Source organism: Anticarsia gemmatalis, chromosome 16 (genome assembly GCF_050436995.1).
Source record: "Anticarsia gemmatalis isolate Benzon Research Colony breed Stoneville strain chromosome 16, ilAntGemm2 primary, whole genome shotgun sequence".
NCBI lineage: Eukaryota > Metazoa > Arthropoda > Insecta > Lepidoptera > Erebidae > Anticarsia > Anticarsia gemmatalis.
This window is the reverse complement of record NC_134760.1, coordinates 6,429,958-6,442,487: the sequence shown is the minus strand read 5'-3', so window position 1 is coordinate 6,442,487 and position 12,530 is coordinate 6,429,958.

Genomic DNA, 12,530 nt, shown 5'->3' with positions numbered 1-12,530 from the left:
CACGATGCCAAAACGATTATGCTACACTTTTTATTCAACAATCTTATGAGTTTGCCAGTCCTACAAGATTGTGTTAAGTTACACACAAGTTGTAATTATTCCGGGAATCAAAAGAATTGAGGGGTGACTTTAAATAAATTGGTAAATAACTGTAAGATACCAAAGGCATAGAAAAGGGTTTACGGTATTTTGTGATCTGCCAAATGCCTGTATAAATTCCTTCGCCTAAGAAAACAATGATTTGGGTCAACAAACATTACTCAATCGCTAAAGTATTTTAATTTATCTTAACACGGAAATACCGTATGGCATATTGTTAGAGTCTACGTTCGGTTGAAATGCAACACTGTACGCATTTCATTTATCATATCTTGACATTTGGGCACAACAACAGAGCATTACCCTTCCGTACTAAATTCGAACTAGAAACAATGTTATTAGACAAATGGCTTACACTAAAAATGAAAGATCATAAAGCACTAATTACAAATTGGTGTAACCAATCACTCTTGGCTTATCAAAGCGAAGCACACGTGCAGATATTTGGTGCGGTATTGTTTAGATGCGGCTCATGTGTTTGATTCGCACTGACTCATAGTGCGAAAATAAAACATTGGAGTTTTTGTTCACGGCTAATGAGGGGCGGGCGATGGTCTGTGGTCGCGGACGCGATAAATTATCGCGCGGATGCGCCGACACGCGACAAACTGCTACACAAAAAAGTCAATGAAGCTGTGAAGGAATTTGATCACAAATTAAAAGTTGTTTGAAAGTATCTGATTATGTATAAAAATGTTGGTAAAGAGAGGAAAGGTAGGAAAAAATACCTATAAGTTAATAGGGAAGTCCTTGTTCCTGTATACTCAGTAGGTACGTTAATAAAGTGTTACTTAAATTTACATAAGACAATATTCCAAGAGAAATTGGAAAATGTCCCACCATATTATCTAGTCGATCCTCAAGCAAATCCGAGGCCTCGAATTTCGCTTATACTCTAGTAACAGAACCAAAATGGCCAGCTATATTAATATTTGAAAAGTTATATAAGATCTAATATAAGAATAATGAAACATTCTAGTTTTGATGGACTAAATAATTAAGGCTGTCGCCGCGGGGCGAGTGCTAATAATAAATAAATTACTGTATGGATGCGTTCGGAGAATTCGTTCTGCGTGACAAAAAGTCTTGAAAGAGAACAGGAAATGTACTTGACACTTCAGCAAGACAATTCTTTTTTGTCTGTTTCATTTTGCAATATGATATTAAATAGTTTTTCCGCTTTATTAGTTACCTACATTATATCACGGCCTTAATTATACAATTAGAATATGAAATTAAATTCTCGTGTGACTCACTCCCCTAATGATATCACCTATTTCCTTATAAAAAATAGTACAAAATAAACGTAACGCATTTATAAGTCGAAATGAAATGTCGTATGTCGTAATATAGGCCACATGTCACAGCAGGTTCGAGTCCCGTCCGGTAATTATTCCCATTCGACATGCCCTCCGATGTTCCGGGGATATAACTCATAGACTTACATATATATTTTATATTAGTACTAATGATTTCAATGTTGCTGTTAGTGTAACATCAAATAAATTTAAGATTTAATTTAATTAGTACGCCTATTCTATAATTCTGCTTTATGACTGCTTACTAGTTGGAAATAATATTAATCATAGAAAGTCCAAATAAGTAATTGGATTTAATTCTCATTGAAGCAAGCAATTGTAACTAAATACAAAAGTGAGAGCAATAACAAATAAATGAAATCATTAAATTAATTTGAATTCTAAAGAGTTCGTAAACTCCACAAAGCTCTATAATAAATTGCTGTAATTCTATATTCTAAAATAAATTTATTCTGAATTTTCAAAGAAAGCCAAATAATATGAAATTTTGTAAAACTTTAAAGAAATGTGCCTATCAAATAGCTAAATATGTAGGAACAACTAACTAGCTACGTGAATGTGTAAAAGATCAAAATCTACGTCATAGTAAATGTAGTGAGACGAGGTGCAGAGCGCGGCGCGGGCGGCATGCGGCATTATAAACACACCGTGTGAAATGGGCCCGCCCCACGTGAAAAACAAACACTCTTAAAATATGTCCAAATGACATGTTAAATTTTTCTACGTCACCATGAGAGATTGTAATGGGCCGTTACGAAAAACAGTAATAGTGTCTCATGCAACAGCGGCATTAGACCGCCCTTGAAGACATGTGCCGACGGATTAGAGTCCATTATAGGAAGGAAAATCCAATTCACTCAGGGTGAATTGAATAAGCTAATGGGCTGTCCACAGATACAAACACATAGAAGCGACATAAATGTTAATTTCAAGCTTACGTGCAAACGTGTACCCCACACTCCAACGCCTCTAGGTAATTGAATAATTGGCTAATGTCAATAAAAACTTACCAAAACCAATTTGCAATTTTTTAAACTATTTATAATACAAAAAATGTGTTTTACGATGTAGTCACGTCGTTTTTGTTGTGCTAAACTGGTTATGTCCTTAGGCAGATGGATATATTGCATATTAAAGGCTTCCTCAATTTCAAAGCGTCGATTGTTTCTGAAAGCTTTTATGTATTATAAAATTGCTGGTTTTATATAAAAATAAACCTGGGTACAATCAAGCATGAAGGCAAGTTATTTGTAATGTAAGAAGTTGTATTGACACAGTGTGTAAGATGTTGTCACTTCCAGTAGTACGGTTGACAATAGTTCGGTGCGGTTGATGTTCCATATTTAACACATTTGACTTGTTTCCACAAACACGAGCGGTGTCTTGTGGTGGAGGCGTGCGCCGGCGCAGCGGCGGCGCGAACACACATTTCTTAACATATTTTTTTATTCGTCGGCATCTTCACAACTTGACTCTTGGCTAATGACTAAAATTAACATTCTCATATTTTATTAATTTTCGGTAAATCTGACATTTAACTGAGAAAGGTCGCGCGGAAGAACAATTAAATATGTTTTGACATCAATAAATTTAACGTTTAATTTCCGTAATGTTATTACATTAAATTAGATGCAAACATAGAGCCATATCAAATGTATTTTATTGAATGACTATTAATGACAAAAGCATATGGTAGCATTCATGACTGTTATTGAATTCAGTAAGCCTAGCTCTATGGAACCGGTATTGTATAACTCTACGTAACGTGGAACAGTTCCACGGCAGAATGGCACGGCTTTCTAACCCTTTATAAATAGTGTCGAGTAAGTACATAGTAACAGGCGACTCTTAATGGCTGTAATACAGGCAACGTCCAGGCGATTTGCATGTGAGCCGGTGAAAGTGGTCCCCAGCTTTCAAGTGGCTCCACGACGAAGAACAATGGAAACTGGTTGTTTGTAGAGAGCCCACCATAAATGCGCACCTACATACTAATGCGTCTATGTACAGTTACTTCATTGTACCGGCCGATTCGATCTTTTTCTAAATGTCCACTACTCTACTTTAAAAATAAAAATAGTTAACTAAAATTGCAGCTAATCTTCCCAAATTATCCGAATTTGAAGTCCATCAGCCCTTCACAAATAAATAATTTCAAACAATTACATTTAGAAAAATAGAAAAGGTTCTCATTGACGGAATTGAGAAGCAGATTCCTATAAAAATACTCTATTTGTAAAAATAGTTGGGTAACAAAAACAGAGTGAAGTAACCACTTCTTGCTATTGTCCGACACAGCGAGTGATTCCGAATACTCGTGTTGACTGAATACTCGACTAATCCCAAGACGCCACTCGATTTTGTTTTGACATACTTCAACATGTCACAACGGATCCTGCCACTGAACTTCATAAGGATACATCATTCTAACAAAAACCAATCGAGATGCTCATTCAACTCGTTTTTTGGTACCGAAGTGTGAATGAAAACTCATAATAACTAAACATGAAACAGCACATTCTGATGGAAGGACTTCGTAAAATTATTATCCTTGTCATTTTGATTACATTCTGTTCGACTTTATTCGTTTTATTTTTAGTATATTTGATAACAATTTGTATTAAGTATTTAGTATACAGTAGAGCAAGTAACAAGTAAGCAACAAAAGTACTTACTATCAAAGAGTTTATTACTGTATCCATTTCTGCTATTTGCGGATATGAAACTAGTGAGGCATATTTTGACATGTCATAATATTCTTTCAAACATTTTGACACTAAAATAAATCATATATTAGAATATTCTAGTTCTTTTCACAATTTAGTACGTTGTATGTGACAAAAATGCTAAATTATTCACCAAATTAGCCGTAGACCTAGGCGGATTTCACATAGAAAAGCGGGTGTTCAGACATAAATATTTATCAGCGCCTATTCAAGAATAAAACCTATTGAAATATTTAAAAGTATGAGTTACATCATGCAGGTTTACAGCTGGCTTTTGGAAATGCAGAGGTTCCCCAAAAAATGAAACGCGAAGCGAATCGCGAGCAGCGTCCACGGGACAGTCGCATGCGTTCTGAACGCGAATCGCACAATGCCGCGATACAATACTGTATAATTTGCATGACGGCTTTTTATCGATACTATTGTCGAGAATCCGCTGGCAGCTGCACCTTAAACAACGCTGTATGGCAATATCAGGCTCATCCGTAAGCTGGTTTGTGAAGTTAAGCCTCAGTCTTTCACATAGATACTCCCTCCCCATTAATGAGTTCGGACAAACATAGGGTGCTTTAATTATAATTTAAAAACGTTTAAGTACTTTTCTTTTTAAATTTTATTGTGTTTATTACTTAGGATAATGTGTACATTATAATTTTCTTAGCCTTTCCTAAAGTATGAAATACTATCTCTTTTATCATAAGTTTTATACTATCGGGACTCTAGGTAGTGATATTCAACTCTTTCTATACAGTGATACTGCAGGACGTGTGATTTGAACCCGATACCTCTAGATAGGTAATGTAGCCGTACTCTGCACAAAACACTATCTCGACTACGATGGCAGTTTAAATGTGTCTGCGCGATATGTAGATGCATTATTAACCTTAGTACAAAATCCTATTCATATTGCCTTCTTAGGCCCAAAATCTAAGAAATCATAAATGTAAAGTCCTTTCGGCCTATTAATTATTTTATTGAATATCATAAGAATCGAATTATGACTATACCGAGAAGAGCTCAATTTCCGTTTGTGGTTTTTTGGGGTCACAAATTACTGTTTTTGGGACTAAGTTGTAAGTGTCTGGTTAATTAATTTCTTAAGAATTGTATCCATCTATCAAATCTCTCTTCTAGGTTGTCTATTTCACAGAATCGGAACTACGTCTTGTTATATAAAATGAGATCATATTTTAACCATTTCTAAGATTCTTGAAGTGCAAAACCTGACAACCATTTTCATATCTATTTTCTACCACAGATGTAGGGTTTTATTTACATTACATTCATTCAAGTAATTAACAAGCGTTTTACGACTGTTGTTTAACGACATAATTGAAACCGAGCTATGAAGATTTCCAACAAAAGGTCTTACGTGAGAAAATATATTTCCAAGAAGATATATCTCTCTAACGCTATACATACAATTGTCATTAACATACTGTTCAGCTATAAAGCATTAAATACATAAATTTACACCCTTTTATGCGCGCCCTTTGACGCAGTAACACATACGCGACTGTTCCTAGTGATTTACTATTATTACCAGTAAATAAAAAGTGGTAGGGGAGCAAAGAGGTGGAGCGAAATGCTATTGTAATACACGCCATGAGTAGGGTCCGAAAGATAATGCACCCGCTGCCATCGACTTTGTAATTGATTCACTTATGTCACACGCATCGAACCTTCCGACGTTTGCAACTAAAATACAGTCGAATTCTGTACCCTCCGTGCAATATTCAAACATAGTCAGTGTTTAAAGTGTCCCATAAAAGTTTCAGTATTAAAATAAATAGCATCGTAAAGTGTTGTGTATATTTAAGTCACGTACGAGGAAACTTGTATTGTGTATATCTGTATATGGACATCGTGATGGTGATTCCGAAATGATTTCTTTAACAATCTGGGTGGGGAAGAGATCATAGTGAAGTGAAAGAACACTGCATCGTAATTAAAAACATCAAAATGGATTACACAACAGGAACTACGTCTTCGATGAACAATATGAGACCAATTTTCGGCGCGTACGCCTTTCAAGGTGAGCATCGAATTATTATTGTCCGTAGACACGAAAGGATCCAGAAAGATGAGAAAAAAAGCCCGATATGGTTAATTACGATGTTCCCAGGTACCAATAAAACAAGCAATAATACGTCGGAATCAAAGACCCGAAATCAATATCGACTATTGCCTAAACAATAAAAAATTGGGCACAGCACATTACATTTATTTTCCATGAACGGTTCCGTAAAGAATTGTTATAACATTCCTATCACAGACTCATGAGATTCTGTTAATTGATGTCTCTCAAGCTGTTACTATGCCGCGTGTTGACTTTGTGATTATGTTACTTGCGCTCGGCACTCAAGCTCGCAATACAAAACCTATAAACGTGGTACTTGACTCATAGCACTCAATCCATTAGAAATATTAGTCGTTATATTTTTCCGTCGATAATCATAATACTATAAACTCGCTTAACCCTAATAAAATCTATACGATGACGCAGACAGTCATATTTCTATTACCTACCTATTAACGCGGAACTCTAAAAAACGAAGATACCTTTCAAAGTGCCGCTTATTAACCTCTCATCGACTCCGACCGTAAAATGTAAACTCGATAAAGCCACCAATTAAAACTAAATATGAGAATCTCAACAATCAAAGCTCGAGCCGCTACATCTGACACCGAAAAACATTTCTCCAAAAAATAAATCGCGTTTTTTGTATCGAACGCAAGGTCGCAAACGCAGCATGATTTTCGCCTTTCGACAAGCGCGATTACGGGCGGGCCGGAGCGATCACATGCCATCGTTATATCGAACACAAACGAATTCTGAACCTTAAATAGAGCACTTAACAAGAGGAGCGCGTTTTCGATCGACAACACGTCGTGGTCAGGACGTGGTACGTGGTGATAATAACAATGCTTTATGAAAAGGTTTAGCCAACTAATTTGTTTTTTCTCGGCTACTGTCGATCTCGGTAGCGATGCAACCTTTTTTTGTTGGAGGAGATCAATCAGTCAAAATAACAGTGTGATACCGCCTTTGATGCGATCCGGCCGGCCTGTTTTAATCTCCACTGATACATGATTAGATCACCGATGATGCAGCAAACCCGAGTAACTGATCTGAAATTGGACGAATCCAATGCTTTACTTGTAGATTACTGATGAAATCTATGTACCTTATCTATCAGCATCATCATACATCATACTCGAACATACTTGAACGTACATTATAATACAATGTGATCCCATATTTTAGTTCCTAGTTTAATCTATGTCTAATATCTAATCTAATTATATTTACTTTTTCTGATACTTTTCACTCAGGCATTTCTACAACTATGCTAACAAATGTCGCAAATGAACAATATTTACTTCAGTTGTATCATTGCACATATAAATCATTCCTGACCAGTAGTCGACCACAACAATAGCCTTGCGGTTTTTTCAACACCAAACTCAAAGTAAAAGGACTATGAAAAACAAATGATGTCAATGACATCGTAATGACCGTCCATCATTTCACAACGCCGTCAAAACTGTCTCAGCATGCACGCATGCATATTACATGCGTCTGTCGGTAATACCTTTTTCACCCAAAGTACTTTTTGCGGCATCTGATAAAATTCGCGTTGATGTGTTGTGCGTACGACAATGAGAAATGAGATATGAAATCAGTTCTCTTTTTAAAATGCGATATAAAGCAGTCTAATTAAGGAAGCATTCAGAACGAACTAAATTACGTAATGATAGTCATCGTGTGCAAAAAGCTATTTGAAACTTGATTACTCGAGTTTATTATGTCGGCTATAGTAGCTACCGGTCCGACCAACTATTGAGTTCTCTCCATTAAACTAAAACATTCATTAAATCGAGTGTAATGAAAAAATAAAAGTAAGAATGCAGAATGATTGTGATTCGAAATTAAATCGGGAGCTGTTCTCATCACTGCGTATATCCATTGAGAGAAACACAATGGTAATCACAGAGAAATGCAGAAGCTCGTATGATTAATTACATACGTGTTCCGATGCTCGTGGTCTCTCGTCGTGTATTTGTTGTGAGCCGCGAGATTACTATAAAGAAGCTGGAGACATACCGCCCGAGAACAAACTCTTGTAAGAAATTCTTATCCTTTGAACTTTTGTACAGAGCATACTTAGCGTTTTTTACCTAAAAATGTCCTTAAAATAATGGAATATAATGGAATGTATAATAATGGAAATATTTAGCCTTTTACATTTAAAGGTTATTTTTGAAACAGATAAAAGACAACAATGTTATTTGTTAGACAAGCAATGTAGTATTTGTACAAATACTACGTATAAACTCGCAAAATATTTCAATAAATGCTTAGATTATGTAACATTGTTTACGGGGTCTCTTTAAACAGGAAAATGGAACGTAGTACGAGGAATTCACACGAGAAGACTCTATGAACGATCCTTATAACAATGGTAATAGACCTCTGTCACCTTATAGAAACAGTAGTAAAACTGTCGTACCGAAATAAAGTATAGTAAAAGCTACAGATGCATAATAATACAAACATAGTCGGATCACCTTCGAGGGTGAACGTCCTAACAGATTTACTCTATGCTGTTCTTCACGCCTTTAAAATGCATCCATATTGTACTTAAAGTCGTCTGGAGGTTACTCATTCTAGATACCAAACTACTAAGAGATCATACAGCATCAATGAGAATCTACCAAAATATACTTCGATTGTCTTAACTTAACAAAGGATCTGAGAAATCAAGTTGAAGAATTCAAATCAAATTTTACAAACCATTTGATTCAAATCAGAATAACAATTCGATTATGCAAATTTTATAAAGAGGAAAATTCACGAAAATTGTTTGTTAGGAATTCACGTGAACGCTTTATTTAATTTACTTGTGAATCCGGTGATATTTCCATTTTATCCGCTTAATTTAACATTCCAGTTTCATTATTGAAATATTTATAGTTATTGAAGTAGCAATTATAAGTTAACTTCCATAAATCACATAATTTTTCAGACAAATAATTAACCGAAGATGTATAACAAAATTCTTCAATTATTTTTCGCTTTAATATAAGAAGTGACTCTTGTTATTTCATTACAGCAGTAGGTATAAGAAGAGCAAGCTGATCGTAAACAAACAAAATGTTAATACCATTAGAAACCGGGTGTAAGAATGCCAAGTATTTTCTACAAGGCGATCAATTTTCTCTATTTTCTAAAGCGCTCACTTGTCAAAGTGTCTGTTTCGAGGCGACATATCTGTCTCGGGAGGAATGCAGATAATGGATGAAAAAGTATAAAATTCCTATCGAGCCATGCCGCCATACCGCCTACAGGACGTCCACTGATTGAGTTATAAGCTATAATGGCAATTCCATTCTGTTTTTGCACTGTTTTTCACTTGAATGCCATGTGTAAAGCCTACTCATATTTAATATACATTAGGCACTGTATGTCGATCTCGTATTCGTGCTTCTTATGACCGGCGATACCGGAATGCGTGTCTTGTTTATTTTGATTTGTCACCTTTGATATATGATATACATAATATACCGATCAGTACTTTTTGTCTGCAATAAGTCTGGTATGTGTACATGCTCTGAGATTACTACATACGTATATATGTATTGTTTTTATGTATCTATTTGAGACTGATGTGACAAGCTTAGTTACTAGTAAAGCTATCAAGTAAGCTGTAACGTAATGATTGATCATTTTAATCTAGTCTTGATTAAAGAGTATTTCGATTTCAAAGGCTGGCCGCGTCTACTCGGTATTAAGAATACTATTCTGTAGGATACTAATTACTTTAATATAAAAGGAGGTGGGCAATGATCCGGAAATTTAATGTCAACAATTAAAGCGTTAGATGAAAAGATTGTAGAGTAATTTTATATTAACACAACAGTTTTGCATTAAGCTTTTAATATGCAATTCCTGTGACTGGCACGGTTTCAATTGGAAGGTGTTTTTTTTTTTTTTTTCGTTTTTTTTTCGTTTTTTTAAAGACAACTCCCGCACTAAGAATTGCTCTTGTGTCGCGGGGACTTTTACAAACATACAAACAACGGACACAAAGCACAACCAGACCCGAAACAATTATTTGTGGATCGCACAAATAATTGTCCCGTGTGGGAATCGAACCCACGACCTCCCGTTGCAGTGGTATCGGCGTGGTGACCTAAACCACTGCGCCACAGAGGCAGTAATAAATATTAATTGTATTGGATTCAAGAACTTCTACGGGTTCTGACAACGTAGAGAGAAGAACACCTTGAAGAAATTAAAAATTAAAACTCCATTTAAATTCGCAGTATTCTCAAGTTCAGTCATCAACGCATGTGTAATAGCCACGTCTAACGACTTAATTCACACCAGTTTTCTACTAGTACGTTCCTGACACCTCACATCAACCAATTATAAGATCATCACGTCAGACCATAAAATTAATACGCTCTAAGCGACTGCAAATATTTTATTGAGCTAATTGTGTACAACCATCTGCAATGTTAAAAAGCGAGAGGATGTGGGCACTTACCTGACAAACTACATTTTAACGTTTTACACATCCAAATCTGACTTTAATGATCATGCTCATACAACCAACTCCTAATATCCACATACAAAAAACAATATCAGAGTCGAGACACTCAGTCGCCAGCGGTCTCGAAAAGTTGTTCGATTGACCTTAACCCACGGTAATAAAGTCATTTTTGGCTTGTTTTAACGAATTCTTATAATGCAGAGTTCAGTGGCAGGTAGGCACAGCAGGCACAAAGCCGGGTAGCCGCGTCTTATAATCGAGAGTGCCTCCGGTTTGATAGTTAATTAAAGAAGTGAATAACATGCGGCAATGCAAGTCAGCTGCAATCTTCGTCATTGTGCGGGACGCGTACGGAGCGGCTAATACCTCCCTCGCGAGCCTCTTTGACGTACACATTAATTTCATGTCGTTATTTTCTGTATAACGATTTGTCATAAATGTTTATTGCTAATCATTTAGGAATACAAGGAAATTCAAATATTAATTATGTATGCAGATTAAGTTGTTAAAATATTTCTTACGTTTTGCATTCAAGGATTGAACAAAAAATACTTACTGGTTCAAGGAACTTTTGGTTATTAATACGCAAAAACCTTACGGTACGTGACTTATAGTGATATAATTGTTATAAATGCGAGAGGGGGTATTATTATCTCTGTCTTCAACATCGATTCTTTGCACTACGCTGTCGGTGCAGCCCCACTGGCTCCGAGATGGATCTATGTAGAGGACGCGCCGGTACGGTAGGAAATTAGCTCTATCAAACGAATTCATTTGTTTATTACGTCAAAGTTACTTAAAATAAAACATTATTTGTTTTGAATTTGATATATTACGTCGCAAACCATATTATTCATAACGTTGAAAAATCTGAACAAAAACATGATAAGCATTAATCAACCCTACTCGTGACTTTGAATAGTAATAAATATAACTAAATCATAATTTTCCTAGTCTTTTTATTGTCACTATGATATTTTGAAAACAAAAAGCAACTTTAGATACGCAAATAGGTAATATTTTGAGGCAATAAAACCGTTATCGGCGGAGTTATCGCTGCGCAACGGAGCGCATTTTGCACGCTTCTAATGAACGCCTTATGAAACAGGCAATTTATCACATGTGGCCTTATCACAGAATGCACTGATAAATTTTATATGAGAAGAAACTTAAATAAACAATAGCTATTATTCGAACACCTAAATACCTACTCACGTGCACCGTGCACTAGATTAGTATGTAGTTGACATGTGGAATCCAGCGAGTTATTTGTTTTCCAAATTCTTCTATCCCTTTAAACAATTGTTCAGTTTCACTTTAGGTAGGCAGTACGTGACTTGTTATTTTGTAACGTTTCACACAAACTCTCATTACCAATTCGAAAAAGTTGGTATTTCAAAAGGACCGTCTTTGTCGGCGCCTTGTATCTACAGCCTGACCATGAATAAATCAATGAAAACAAATAGTATTCGGCTACTAGTGTTCCTAAAAGCTTTTTTCAATGATGTATGATCTGCTATTGTCTCAACTCCCGTTTTGTTACAGACTCTCAAGTATGTTAATTTATTCAACGACAAATAATAGGTAGAGCATATTTTCCTGCCAAGATCCAATGTGCTGTACATATAGATAGGTTCGAGGCGTAATTTGGTAGACACCGAAACTAATTTATTTAACAAAGGACGGACCGACCGATAGAGCACTTTTTATGCGTGTACAAACATATTATTACATCCAAACATATAGATACTCATACTTGTGTATCTAAAAGTAGCCGCGGTTGTACAACACATCTGTGAATTTGTATTTTAAACCATCACTGATTT